Source organism: Plecotus auritus (assembly GCF_963455305.1).
Source record: "Plecotus auritus genome assembly, chromosome: 6".
Classification (NCBI taxonomy): Eukaryota; Metazoa; Chordata; class Mammalia; order Chiroptera; family Vespertilionidae; genus Plecotus; species Plecotus auritus.
In genome coordinates this window covers 14,828,997-14,842,869 of record NC_137773.1, presented here as the reverse complement: position 1 = coordinate 14,842,869, position 13,873 = coordinate 14,828,997, and the positions used below count along the sequence as shown (strand labels likewise).

The window sequence follows — 13,873 nt, the reverse complement described above, 5'->3', positions numbered from 1 at the left end:
ACAGACTAGACTGCCCTGAGGTTGGATTCTGTCCATTGCTCTGCTTGAAGTATCTTGCTGTGGGACTTTGAGCAAGTCACGTTAGCTCTCTTGCCGTTAATGTCTCTGGCTGTCAAAAAACAGGTATAAATAGATGGTCCCAGGCCCTGGCAAACACTGAAATTCTATTATTCTATCATTAAAGAAATGACAAGCCTGGTAGATGTTACTCCCATCAGTGTTTTTGTCCAATTATTAACCAAACGAATGAGGTCGTTTATGCAATCCAACTGCAAAGTTCACATTGGGGGAGAAGGGGAGGAATCAGGGCAGTTGGACATTCCAGGACCTCACTGGGGGCCAAATGTGAAGCTGATGGTAGAGTGCAGGCAGCAGAGAAAGGAAATCGGGGATCCTCACAGAAAGGGGGGTGCATTTTGGAATGAGGAAGCACTTTCGGTGAGTAAAAAACTGTTGTCTGGCTGAAGCCATAACAAAATCTGCTTTTGAAAATGTTTGTTGTTGTTTTAAGTTTGGCTCAATCACTTGTTTTTCTCTGTTCCTTATGTAATCTTGTGGGATGCGGCGTCGATAGTCATAAATCATTCATGGTGCTCTGAAAAAAAATCACTTAAGCAGATGCAACTTAAAATGAAATGGAAGAAGTTTTTGCACAAAACACAAAAATATAACTCGCATGGTTCATAGCCCACGCTGATCACTAATTCCCACAATCACTATGTGGCTTGCTTTTGATTCTGGCTTCTTGATGTGCTTCATTTTAAATGGAGACTGGATTAAAGATATAGCCTGTCAACTATACTGCATTTTTTGAGGAGTCTGAGAAAAGATGCTGTAGTTGTGGCGTTTGCGGGTACGACTGAAGCTGGCAGATTTTATTTTCTGCTTCAAGAAACCAAGAAAACCCCTTTTTTGTCCAAAAATCTCTTTTTCAATATGCCTGTCACTGAGGTCCATAATTCCATGGGTTAGTTATATCCCCTTTGTAAATATAAATACTCTTCCCCAAAACTCACCAAAAAAAAAACCAGCTAGCCCCCAACAGAGGTAACCAATAAGGCTAATTCCCAAATATTAATGCCTTAAATAAATGGCCTAGCTTTATAATTTTTAATGTGGCAGCTAGCTGTGAGATTTCTAATAAACAAGAAAATTATGAATTTCTAGAAATCTCTTTCATACTCATGAACTTGTTCAAGCTTCACAGAAGTAGCAAGGACAAGTATATGTTCATTCATTAATTCATTCCCACAACAAGTTTTATGCTGAGGTGCCAAAGGTACAGACAGACAAGATAAAGCTGCTTACCCTTGAGCCACTCACGGTAGATGTGGAAACACTTAGCAGAGTTATATGGGAGAGACTAAAGTTCTTTTAAGCTGCTGAGGGCAGAACAGCAGCCATAGGTACCATGGAAATGGGTTTCAGCTTCATGTAAGGAAGAGCATCCAAATTGTTCAAGTTCCCCCGTTGGAAAAGTCAAAGATATGTAGCCCCCAATCTCAAGGAGCTCCTATAAGGGAGGCTGATATGTACACAAGTTCCTATAAGCAAAGATACATCGGGGAGATGGAGGGAAATGTTACGGAAGTTTGAGGAAGCTAGAAATTCAACATAGATGAAGGGGTAAAGAGAGAATTTTTTGAAAAGGTAGCATGATGAATCATGCCAAGGAATTCTAAGCAAAGTGAATTTAAAGGAATCTAATCTTACTCAGCATTTAGGTTCTAAAATCAATGCATAAAGCCAAAAAACAAAAATCATGACTAGATGATAGTCAAAAGTACCCTTGAAAATTCCTTCAGCAGTGACTGTGTTGGCAAAATGACATAATATCTTTCAAGAAATCCAATATAGTGTTTCCTCTAGTTCTGAAATCAATTGCTGTTGCTTCAGTTGAGCATCAGACAAATGTGTGAGCTTGCCTTGAGGTGCCAAGTTGTGTGAAAAAATATGAATCTCTAAATGCAGAACTCGCACATAGTACAAAGTCCATAGGAGAGGAGAGAAGGAGCAGTCATTGCCAAGCCTCCTGCATCCTCCAGGGCAGGCACTCATCACGTACCATGTGGAAAGTGGGCAGAACTGTCCCCAGTAGCCTCACTATTAGTTCCCTCTTGCTCTCTGCCTCTCTCTATCAATCTATCAATTAGCCTGTTTCTTTTTATATTTGCCAAATAGTTAAATATGCATGCATTAAATATAAATATGCATGTCAAATATAACATAATCAAAGTCCCAAGTTAAGCAAAGAGCTAGACTTTCAGGAAATAGCTCAGTGACACAATATAGCCGAAATTTGGGATCTGTGTTAGTTTTCTAGAGCTGCCGTAACAAACTGAATAGGTTTAAAAAAAACACACACAGAGAAATTTATTCTCTCACAGTTTGGAGACCAGAAGTCTGAAATCAAAGTGTGAACAGGACCACACTCCCTCTGGAAGCTCTAGGGGAAATTTTATTCTTTATCTCTTCTAGCTTCTGGTGGCTCCATGTTCCTAAGTTTATGGCAACCTACCTCTAATCTCTACCTCCATCTTCAAGGTTTCTCTGTAGCTCAAGCCTCTCCTTCCTTTCTCTTAAGAAGACACCAGTCATTAGATTTAGGGCTCAGTCTAAATCCAGGATGACCTCATCTTGAGATCATTAACATCTTCAAAGACCTCATCTCCAAAAAAGGTCACATGCATAGGTACCTGGAGTTAGAACTTATACATATCTTTTGAGGGCTACCATTCAACCCACCACAAGTTTCAAGAAAGAGTAATAAAAATGGGTCCAGCCCTGGCCGGTTTGGCTCAATGGATAGAGAGTCAGCCTGTGGACTGAAGGGTCCCAGGTTCGATTCCGGTCAAGAGCACATGTCTGGGTTGTGGGCCCGATCCCCAGTAGGGGGCATGCAGGAGGCAGCCGATCAGTGATTCTTTCTCATCATTGATGTTTCTATCTTCCCTCTCCCTTCCTCTCTGAAAGCAATAAAAATACATATATTTTTTAAAAATGCGTCTAAGGTCTATTTTGACAGGCTTAGAAATGCCAATTTCAGGTGTCTTTGAGGGTCTAGTTCTTTGCAGAGTTCTGATGCTGACAACCTTGACTTCCACTGCTGCTTAAATGCCTTGTAATGTAGGGTCTCCTTCTCTGCCTCCCTGCCACCATCCGACACCCTAAAGCCCTTCTCCCCCTACTTTAACTACTCACCAGCGCTCCTGCAGCATGATAAACCTTGACATACTTTATCATCTACTTTTCTATGTCCTAATCAAAATTCCCATCTCATATCCCATCCTCTACATGAGTGATGGTTAATCAACCAAAATAATCTTTATTAAGGCACTGACTTGTCAACATTGTTAAAACCTGTACACATAGCCCTGCAACTGTCATCATGTTAATACCAGCTCCACACTATGGAGATGCAGCTGCTGCCTGAGACACTACCTGAAGCTGACGGGAAAGGAGAAATGCTCCCACCTAGCCCCTTCTTCTTATCCCAGATCTCCTAAAATTGGCCAAACTCAGCTAGAAGCCAGCCGATACAGGAGCCTGGGAATAGTAGCCTGAGAGATCAGCTCCCTGAGACACAGAGCAGAGGAGGGAGGGATAGGCATGGATCTGAGGACAAGGAGGCTTGTGACCCACACATATTATATTAACCCTCATTTCACAGAGTAGGACATAAAGCTCAGAGAAGGTTATTAATTGCCCAGAGTCACATAGCTAGTAGGTATTAGTGTGGACTCTGAACCCAGGTCTATCTGAATCTAAAGGCTGTGTTCTTGCTCTGCTCTGCTCTCACTACCATTGCATTCATTTCAGTGGCTTTGTCCAACTGCCTTGGTCAATGGCATAACTTGGGGTTCTGAAAGGCTTGTTTTGTGGCTACCACATCAACAAGAGGACCTTCTCTGGGCTTGAGATTTGGATCTTGTGGAAGACAAAGAGATGCCCCACTAAGATCTCCCTTTAAGAAAGAACTCACCATGCCCAACACTGTCAGTGCTGTGAACTCATCTTGGCCCATAACCCTTCAATCTACACATATTAGTTAATGATGTGTCACTGTGCATCATAGTGAAAGCAATGGGGATGGTGTCACCTCCTTTTCTCTTAGACACTCTACAAGCTTCCAAACCTGCCCTCACTGAGATTTTTCTGGATAATTTAGACTGACAAGCAAGTGAAGATACTATCAGATGGTGAGTCATTTGGTCATTTTCTTGATGATCATTCTTTGCTGATTCCCCCCAGAAAGGGTCACCAAGAAAGTGTTTGGTCTATGGAAACATAACCACCAACTCTTTAACCTCATCTCTGTTTCCTATGCAGAGGCCAGGAAATGACTTCATAACCACTTACTAATTTGGTGGCAGGGACTCAAACACATCCTAACACTCTTCAGCACTTCTGGGATGTTGAAGTCCACCTAGAAGTGGCCAAGGTTAGGCTTTGCCTTTCTGCAGAATGTTCCTTCTGACATGCCTGGAATGCTTAGAGAAATGCCCAAATTCACTTATTTCTGACTGACTGTGATAAAGGCCTGGAGCTTGAAGGAGCTTCTGAAAACTATCAAGTCCACTGTCTGCCCTTGAAGAAAGACCCCTCTCTCCAACACATCCATAATTTTTTCCTTAAAAAAAATGAAAGAAATTCCTTATTTTCTTGGCTAAACAATCAAATGGCAATGAGCTACAGAAGCTGGCCTCCCCCACATACTGTTTTCTTCCCTGCCAACTAATCCTGCCCTTAACCTTCTTAGGTGTCAGTACAGCACCTATTATTCATCCTTCATTGACATTTCTTCTCAATCCCTGAAGCTGGTGGTGACTCACCTCTTGTTTCATCAAAGGGCAGCACACAGTACACTGCATGAAGTCCCTGTTAGCTCTTCTCTGATGCCTTTTAGTAGAAGTGCTCCAAAAACTTTCTAATTTGATGGTCTAGATGCAAACATGAAGATTTCCAAGTTTATAGCCTGTGGACTTTAATTAAGCAACCTATCTGGGTCACACAGCCACCAGGACTCTGGACTTGCCCTTGGGGAGCACAGTCCCCAGGTCCATGGAAAGTTAGTTTAACAAAGGTTAGTTTGAACTTATCACCCCTCAAAATGCTCTTAGCACAGAAGGGGAATGATATTGCAATGCAAGCCTCTGTCTGAAAACAGTGTCCTTGGATTTTCCATGGAATATTTTTACTTTGCTGAAAAACACTGAGCACTTATTGGGCTAAATGGAACTGAAGAGGCTTGCTCACCAACAAAGCTTGTGTTTCTATAGCACTAATAAAGTCATATAGAATGGCACTTTCCTAGGAGGCTGCATCCAACTTCCTAGCTTCATGGCTGTCTGGTGGAATAGACTCTCATCATTCCTGTTCTTAGAGCCTAATGGGCTTAGTAGAGAAAGTCATAGCTACCCTTTTAGTAAAATTGCACACAAGACCTATTTTACCAATATTTGTGTGAAGAGAAGGTTTATCCTGCAGAGTAAAGGTTTGATTGTCCCTCAGATGTTCCATCTTAACCACAAGCCAGAGTTTTGGCCTTTCTCTTCCCTTCCCCCATCTTCTATCTACCATTACTGCTTCACCCAAGCCCACAACCACAGCCCCACCCAACAGCAAAATCTGAAAGAACTCACTGACAGCCTATACTTGAGATCAAGCCCAGGAAGAGATGGAACTCTGGGATTAAAGCCATGTCACAAATGTGTGCCCTCTGAACGATACACAGTGCTCAGAAGTGCTCACTTGGTCCATACAGTATATTAGTTAAAATTTAAATGCTTATATAAGATTGAGAGATTCCACATAAAAATACAGTTTTCTGATTTCACTTAAAAAATAAAAACACCTGGTCATGCCCTGTTAGCACTCCTGCATGGCCATCACCATTGGAAGCTAAGTAGCCAGCACCAGTCCCTTTACAAGGAGTACTTACTCTCCAATTTGCTTCTCTTAAACCAGGCAGTTTCACCTTTCTGTATTACTTACCTGGTCCCTGCAAGCATCCAAGTTTGAGTCCCTTGGGTTATGGTAGGGAAGAGAGAAGGTCAAATGAAGAGGTTTCCCTGAGGAATTACTTTGAATTCTTTGGGATACAAGTAACAGAATATCTGACTAAAAGTTTCTTAAACAATAAGGACTGTTGATACTTTAATAGAAAGTCTACAAGTTGGCTGTTGGATGCAGGGTTAGATCAGGCACTCAACAATTTCAAGGCTCTGGGTCAGCTTCTCTGCAGTGTTCTTGGCCTTCTCCTCATGGTGGCCAGGTGGCTGCCACAGCTCCAAGCACCACATCCTCACCCAATGACATTCAAAAGAAAGAAAAGAGAGATCAGAGTTTCTCCTCCCATGTCTCTCTCTTATCAAAGAGCAAAATCTTTCCAGAAGACTCCAAAAAACTTTTCCTCAGATCCCATTGGCTAGAGCTGGACCACAGGACCACCCATAAACCAAACATTGGCAATGGGGATGGAATTATTATGTTTAAGTTTAAAGAACAAACTTGGTTCATCTCTGGATCTAGTGGAGGTGTCTGCCTTAGTACATTGCTGCCTACACAGTTCTGCTAAAAAGAAGATGGAGAGGTGTGGCCAGGAAGGGCATCCCAATATTCTACTATAATGGCCCCATGTCAACTGGGATATTAAAGAACTAGAATGTGGCTGAGGGGCATCACCTACTGTGGTGTTTGTAGGGGATATAAGATAAGTCAGGAATACAAAGTGAAGAACTATTTATCCCTCCTTCTAGACTCTCTGTAAGCCCAGTTGACAATAAGACCATTTTATTATGAACTCTACCAGCCCTCCTCATTAGGGGATGCGATTCTTGTTTCTTGGGTATTCACTGGCCAATAGGAAGACAGGTTTCTATCCTGACCCAGTCCCAGAATTTGCTTTCTGGGTTTTCTTCCCCTTACGGGGTGCATTAAAAGGGGTTGCCCTTGGGAGCAGGCCTGAGACTCAGTACTGAGGCTGGAGGGCAGTTCATCTGGTGGAAACTCTTTCCCAAAGGGACTGATGATGTGGCTTTTGGAATGGGAATCTCAGGTCATAAATCAGGGTTTTTTTGCTTGGTCCTCTGTCACCTCATTGTTGGCTCACTCAGTCCCAAGCAGCCTCAGAGCCACAGGCTCTGTGAAATAGCAAATAAAAATTTAGCTCCTGGTCTAGTGTGCCCTCTCCACTTATAAACCACTCTGCTAAAATGAAAGGACTGAACAATGTTGATGGCCTCAGAAGGCCTGGGGACACTAAGCAGACCCTCTAGATGCCCCTTACTCCCACTGTACCAGATTGAAATGTCAGACAGCAAACAGGTCTAGAAGAGTCCATCACACCTTACATCAACCAGGTGCCCAATCCAGGTCCAATAGCACATCAGTTGGAAAATTTAAAAAACTAAGATAAAATAATTATTTTAATACTCTATGTGATGTCATGCTCTCCAACCTTCTTTTAAACACATTCACATCCCTTATCTCATTGGATCCTCCTTATAACCTTGAGCAGCCACTGGGACAGAAGTAAATCTCAGACATCATAGCTACCGTTTTATTGGCTGCCTGCTGTGTACCAGGCACTGTGCTAAGTGCTGAGGGTGTCTCATTTAATGATCTCAACAGCCCTTTGAGATAGGGGCAACATGTTAGTGATCCCATTTTATAAGTGAGAACCCAAAGTTTAGAAAGATGGTGCAACTCGCCCAAGGCCACACAGCTAGCAAGCAACAGAGCCAGGTTTCAAGTTCAGATCTGTCTGGTTCATAAGCCTGGACTTTGAATAACAATTATAGTATTCTCTCCATCTAGGAAGTGGTATTTTAATGGTGGCTTTACCTCTAGAACCAGAGGCACAGTGCACAGATTCATGCACCGGTAGGGTCCCTCAACCTGGCCTGCGGGGATTGGGCTGAAACCGGCTCTCTGACATACCCCCAGGGGTCCCAAATTGCAAGAGGGTGGTTCTCCAGTGATGCACCCTGGAATCAGGCTCCCTCCTCTCTGGGTCAGGTGTATCACCCGAGAACTGCAGCTGCCAAGTCACCACAGCTTGGCAGCTCCTGCGTTGAGCATCTGCCCCCTGGTGGTCACTGCACATCATAGGTACTGGTCAGAACGTCTACTCCCTGGTGGTCAGTGTGTGTCATAGCTACCAGTCAGACGGTCACTTAGGCTTTTACATATACACTGAATGGCCAGATTATTATGATCTCTGAATGCATAATAATCTGGCCACTCAGTATATATATGTGTGTGTGTATATATATATATACACACACACACACACACACACACACACACACACACACACTAGTGACCCAGTGCACAAAATTCGTGCACATTAAAAGGAGATTAATTAGAGGAAATAATTTAATATTGCTATTTGCCCTTTCTCTATAATAGAAGTGTCAGAGATGAAAGAAAATTAGTAAAATGTATATGAAAACCTTCCTCCTGTCAGAGTCTGGGGCTCACCACGGGACCCAGAGTCAAGTCCCCGCTCACCCACATGCACCTCAAAATCACATGAGACCCAGACCCGGCCGTCCACCCCCCGCATTGGGCTAGATCCAGACCCGGCCAGTTCCACCCTTGTCAAGCCCTGCCGGGCAGGGGGTGTAGCCTCAGGTCCCCTGGCCTGGTGCCAGGACGGGGGTGTGGCCTGAGGTCCCCCAGCCCAGACCAAGGGTGGGGGGCATGGCTTGAGGTCTTCCATCAAGCCCTGCCAGGTGGGGGACATGGCCTGAGGTCCCCTGTCAAGCCCTGCCAGGTGGGGGGGCACAGCCTCAGGCCCCCCGGCCCAGCACCAGGAGGGGGGCGCAGCCTCAGGTCCCCCATCAAGCCCCGCTGGGCAGGGGTGTGGCCTGAGTTCCCCCAACCCAGCACTGGGGGTGCACCTTGAGGTCCTCCAGCCTGGTGTTGGGGTGGGGGGGCGTGGCCTGAAGTCCCCTGTCAAGCCACACCTGGTGGGGGGTGCGGCCTGAGGTCCCCAGCCTGACGCTGGGGTGGGGGGATCAGCCTGAGGTTCCCTAGCCCAGCACCAGGATGGGAAGCACACCTTGAGGTCCCCCGTCAAGCCCTGCCAGGCAGGGGGGCATGGCCTCAGGTCCCCTGGCCTGGCACTGGGGCAGGGGTTGCAGCCTGAGGTCCCACAGCCTGACGCCAGGTCGTGGGTCGCTGCCTGAGGTCCCCTTTCAAGCCCTGCTGGGTGGGGGGCGTGGCCTGAGGTCCCCTGTCAAGCCCTGCGGGTGGGGGGCCCGGCCTGAGGTCCCCTGTCAAGCCCTGCTGGGTGGGGGATGCAGCCTAAGGTCCCCTGTCAAGCCCTGCCGGGTGGGGGGCGTGGCCTGAGGTCCCCTGTCAAGCCCTGCCAGGTGGGGGGCACAGCCTGAGGTCCCCTGTCAAGCCCTGCAGGGTGGGGGGTGCAGCCTGAGGTCCTCTATCAAGCCCCACGGGGGTGGGGGAGGGTGTAGCCTCAGGTCCCTGCTGATTGCTCATTAAGGCTTCTTAGGGGAACTTGGCCTCAGCTGTGGGTGCAGCCATCTTTGTGACTGAGTGATGGTCAATTAGCATATTCCCTCTTTATTAGATAGGATTAGAGGCCCAGTGCATGAATTTGTGCATGGGTGGGGGCCGGCCAGCCTGGCCATGGGGAGGGGACATGGGCGGTTGGCCGGCTTGCCTGCTGGTCAAACTCCTGGTCGAGGGGACAATTTGCATATTAACCTTTTATTATATAGGATATACACTGAGTGGCCAGATTATTATGTGTTCAGAGATCATCATAATCTGGCCACTCAGTGTATAGATAAGGCTGGGTGTTACTGTCCTCCACTTCTTGATTCTTCCTTCTCTCCCAAGCCTCACTGCTCTCTTTTGCACTCTGACCTCCTCCCCAGGAATAACTTTAGAACTCAAGTGCTGGATTTGGTGCTCTGTATCCTAGAAGATCAGGTTTAATGCACTTCAGCATGGTTCCATCAGGACTCCAAGGCAAAATTAGGCCCACGAAATCAGAGGTAGAAACGGATAGGTGGGACCAAAGGGCAGGACAGTCTCAGGCCACCCTGGCATGTTGGGGAGGTCAGGACCAGCAGATCCAGAATGACCCACTTGAATCAATAGAGTTCAAAGATAAGTGGTGGCTGTTACCTAAGCCATGTCCAGGGCCAGGAGTCAAGGGCCAAGAGGAAGAGCATGTGTGGGTGGAGCACAGGGTCTGCACTGAGATGGGGTCTCCCTCAGCCTGAAACAGAAGTTCAGATGCACATATGTGCCAACGGAAAGCAGTGGGAGCTGAGAGGAGAACCCAAACTCCAAATAGGGCTCCAGGCCAAGCAGGAGGGCTCACAAATAAAAGGCCAATAGAACAAACACTCCCCAGAAGTCTTGGGTGGGGTGCAGGGGTCCCTGTTTCCTGACAGGTGCAATCTGATCAATTAATCCGACTAAAGTGTTACTGGTTGGTAATAACTTCATATCCATTCCTCCCAGGTAGCAAATATCATAGTGAAGTAACACACTTGCACCATCTCTAATCCTTAGCATGGTGCCTAAAACATAGTAGGTATCAGTGAGTCCCCATTTTATTGATGAGCAAACAGAGGAATGGAGATATTAAGTTACTTGCCAAGATCTTCTAGACTAGAAGAAGAGGCGGGATTAGAGGTTTGGTCTTCCTGGATCCCTAGAAAATATTCTTTCTTCTCTAGCATGCGTAGTACCCATGAACTGTAACTGGGGTCCTCATGCACTAGGAAATTAAAGAGATCATGCATGTGCCCATCTTCTGGGTGCTGCCTCTATGTCAGGCAATATGCAGGGTGCTAGGGGTGCAACAGTAGGTGAGACACAGAGTCTGCACTCAAAGAGCTCACTGACCCCAACAGCACCACCACCAAATTTTGCTGGTGTCCCTCAAAGCTCAGCAAAGAGTCAATGCCTTTTCCCACCCTGTGAAGGAAGGTTGAGTCCACTGACATTTTCTTCATGCCACTTGCTCTGCTCATTACAGAAACCACACTGTTGACAAGGGCAGGACCACTGGGCCAGCAGATTAGACTGTATCATTTTGAATCTAAACTGCATCCTTCATGATCAGTGGCCCCTGCCGCCTTAGGGAGGTTTCTGTTTGCTTGGAGCTGGGAGGCTTTGCCGGGATTAGCATAGAGATTGCCTGTGCACTGAGGAAAGGGGCTAGCGGCTGCTGGTGGACCAGCTGGAACGCAATCAGCTCAACTCCTCTGCATGGACCTGGAGTGATACAGCGCTTCTCTGGGCTCCTGCAGCAACAGGCGCCTGCCTCTAAGGAAGCACGATGGTGGGAATGACATCTCTTGGTTATCTTATCACTCTCACCATCACTGAAGCTCCTTAGGAATGATTTCAACCCCCTCTCCAGGGCTATAAATAAAGATTCCCCAGGGATGCTGAATCCTGCCCTTCATCCCAGGCGCCTGTGACTCATCCCACAGACAGATTCATCTTCCATCTTCTTGATTACAGGAGAGGAAAGTGAACGTCTGCCTGTCATTGTGTATGGGTGTGCATGGCCATGCTTGTCTGCATGCCATGTTGCATTTACTTAGGTGCAGTCTGTGTGCATGAACGTGTGTCTGTGCATGCAATTCTGCATGTACACATGTCTACTTGTGACCCCGTGTTTCATTTCAAAGAGTAGAGGAGAGGTGCCTTCTCATCCACGCTTTGGTGTGGGGACTGTAAGCTTAGACTCCAGGTTAAATCTCATCTACTAGTATTTTTTAAGTTCCTTCTGTGCACAGTCCTTTACTAAGCAAAGAAAACAAGACACAAGCTCTGGCATCTTTATGGACTACAGCTACTTAAAGCAAATAAAATGCCTGAAATGGCAGCAGCAGTTGAGAAAGCAGCATTTCATGAAAAGAAAAGCCTGACTTATAACAGAGAAAAATCAAGAATGCACTCACTCACTTACTGAGCTCGCCTCTGTGCCAGGCACCATCTAAGTGCCACACAATTTTCTTCTCACAACAACACAGCAAAAGAGAGTTTCTCGTTCCAGTTTTCACAGATGAGAAAACAGCCCCAGAGAAGTTAAATAACTTGTATAAAATCACATGAGCTCTGAAAGTCCAGGGTAAAATTAGAATCCAGGCCACAGTCTTAAAGGTCTTCTCATCTGAACCTTCTTTTAATGTTTGTATCTACCCTATAAAATCCCTGGAAATTGATCATTCGGCCATTCCATAGGAGAAACTCAACTCCTGAGCCAAACTGTTCCACCTTTAGGCAGTGCCAAACTGCTGGAAAGCTCTCATTTCAGCACATCAACTCCCTTATGCCCTCTGCGGCTAACAAGTCTAATTCCTCTTCCTGTCACTTCCCTTCAAATAAAGATGACAGCCATCATCGTGCTGTTTCCTCACCAAGCCAGGCCCTTCAACCATTTCACACTTGAAATAATTTTAAATCCTTAAATATTTGTACATCACTGTATCCCTCCTGCTGGTACCCACAGTGCTGGCACATTTAGGTTAAGTAAATATCAGTTGAGTGAATAATGAGATGAATGGGTCCTTGCAGGGTAGATGGTGCCATGACTTGTTTCATTAAGACTTTTGTCTTAATTAAGGATTGCCTGGTTGCCAGGAACAGTGTCTCTGGCTAGTTCAACTAAAATTTCAGGTTTGAGAGAAGGATCTGAGATACTGTGAAGAAAGCTAAATGTAGGAAAATTGAAAGGCCTTGTGAAATGAAAACAATATTAGAAACCTCTCTCTCTTTCTTCCTTTATATTTTCTGCTCTCTACATTCTCTTTGTGTGTCTGCTATGTTCTCCTCTAGCTATACTGGTCCCTCTCTTGCTCGACTCAACATGACAGCTGTCCCAGAGCCATATTCCTATTTGGCTCCATGTCCATCAGCATCTAAATGACAGAAGCTCTATGGCCCACTAGAGAGAAACTGATTGGTCACACTTGCATCAAGTGGCCACTCCTAGGCCAATCCGTGAGAGCTGGCAGGCAAAGGGGGATCATCTAGAACAAAAATGCATCCTTCAGTCCCTCTTTAGCAAGGACTCAAAGGGTTTGTCATAGGGGAGAAAAGATTCTTTGGGAAAGGAGTATTAGTGAATAAAAATGCTGGCATCTCTTTTACACCTTTAAGTACCAATATTATAAATCCACCTGAAAGACTCAGAATGCTCTCAGAGAAGCATTTTATCCTTAGGATGTCCAAACATGTATGCTAGGGACTTTGGGCCTTCAGACCTTCTTGTGCTTCTGTAATTCAGCCTCAGGACCATGGAGCCATTAAAGGCCTAATCAGTGCCCACAGGTGGCCTGAAGAAGGCTCAAGGTTCCCTCCTGTGGGAGGTGTGCCACTGAAATTAGTAATGACTCCTTAGCATCTTGTCAGTGATCCTGGTCATCTCCACCTTCAACCAGCAAGCGCTAGACACATAAGCAGCCCATTTTCTTCTTCCCTGTTTTCATAGAGAAGGATTATGTGTATAGGGTGATGAGGGTTGTGGTTAGGGCTGGAGAAATGGGGGATGTGACTGTTTTGAAAGAGGAATTCATTGATTGTAGACTAGGGATTTCCTTAGAGATCATCTAGCCATGTAGTTATCAAACTGTGTTCCTTGGACCTCTAGTGTTTCCCAGAAGTACCTCAAGAACCAAAAGAGGAGGTAACCAGGGAGACTGGGTAGGCAGATTTCCCCCCACTGTCACCATCTGGCCCACCAGTATTCTTCCAGCAACCAGAGCAATTCTGCTATTTTTAATATTATATGTTGGTTTGCTGTATGTTATTTACTCTTTTATACGTGAGGAAACTGCAGGGGGGTGAAGTGACTTTCTCATGGTCACATGGCTAGCCA

At 45.7% G+C, this 13,873-nt stretch overlaps 1 protein-coding gene across 2 annotated transcripts in view; it reads left to right on the top strand.

Moving 5' to 3' along the window:
• Nucleotides 1-286: 286 nt before the first annotated feature.
• The window catches only part of ADRA1B (adrenoceptor alpha 1B), a 96,199-nt gene continuing 82,612 nt past the window's right edge, over nt 287-13,873 (top strand). The window contains exon 1 of one of the 2 annotated variants that reach the window (XM_080676203.1): nt 287-438. The gene's annotated coding sequence lies outside the window, so the exon portion shown is untranslated. The remainder of the gene's footprint in view (nt 439-13,873) is intronic. The other variant, XM_080676204.1, reaches the window with a different exon arrangement.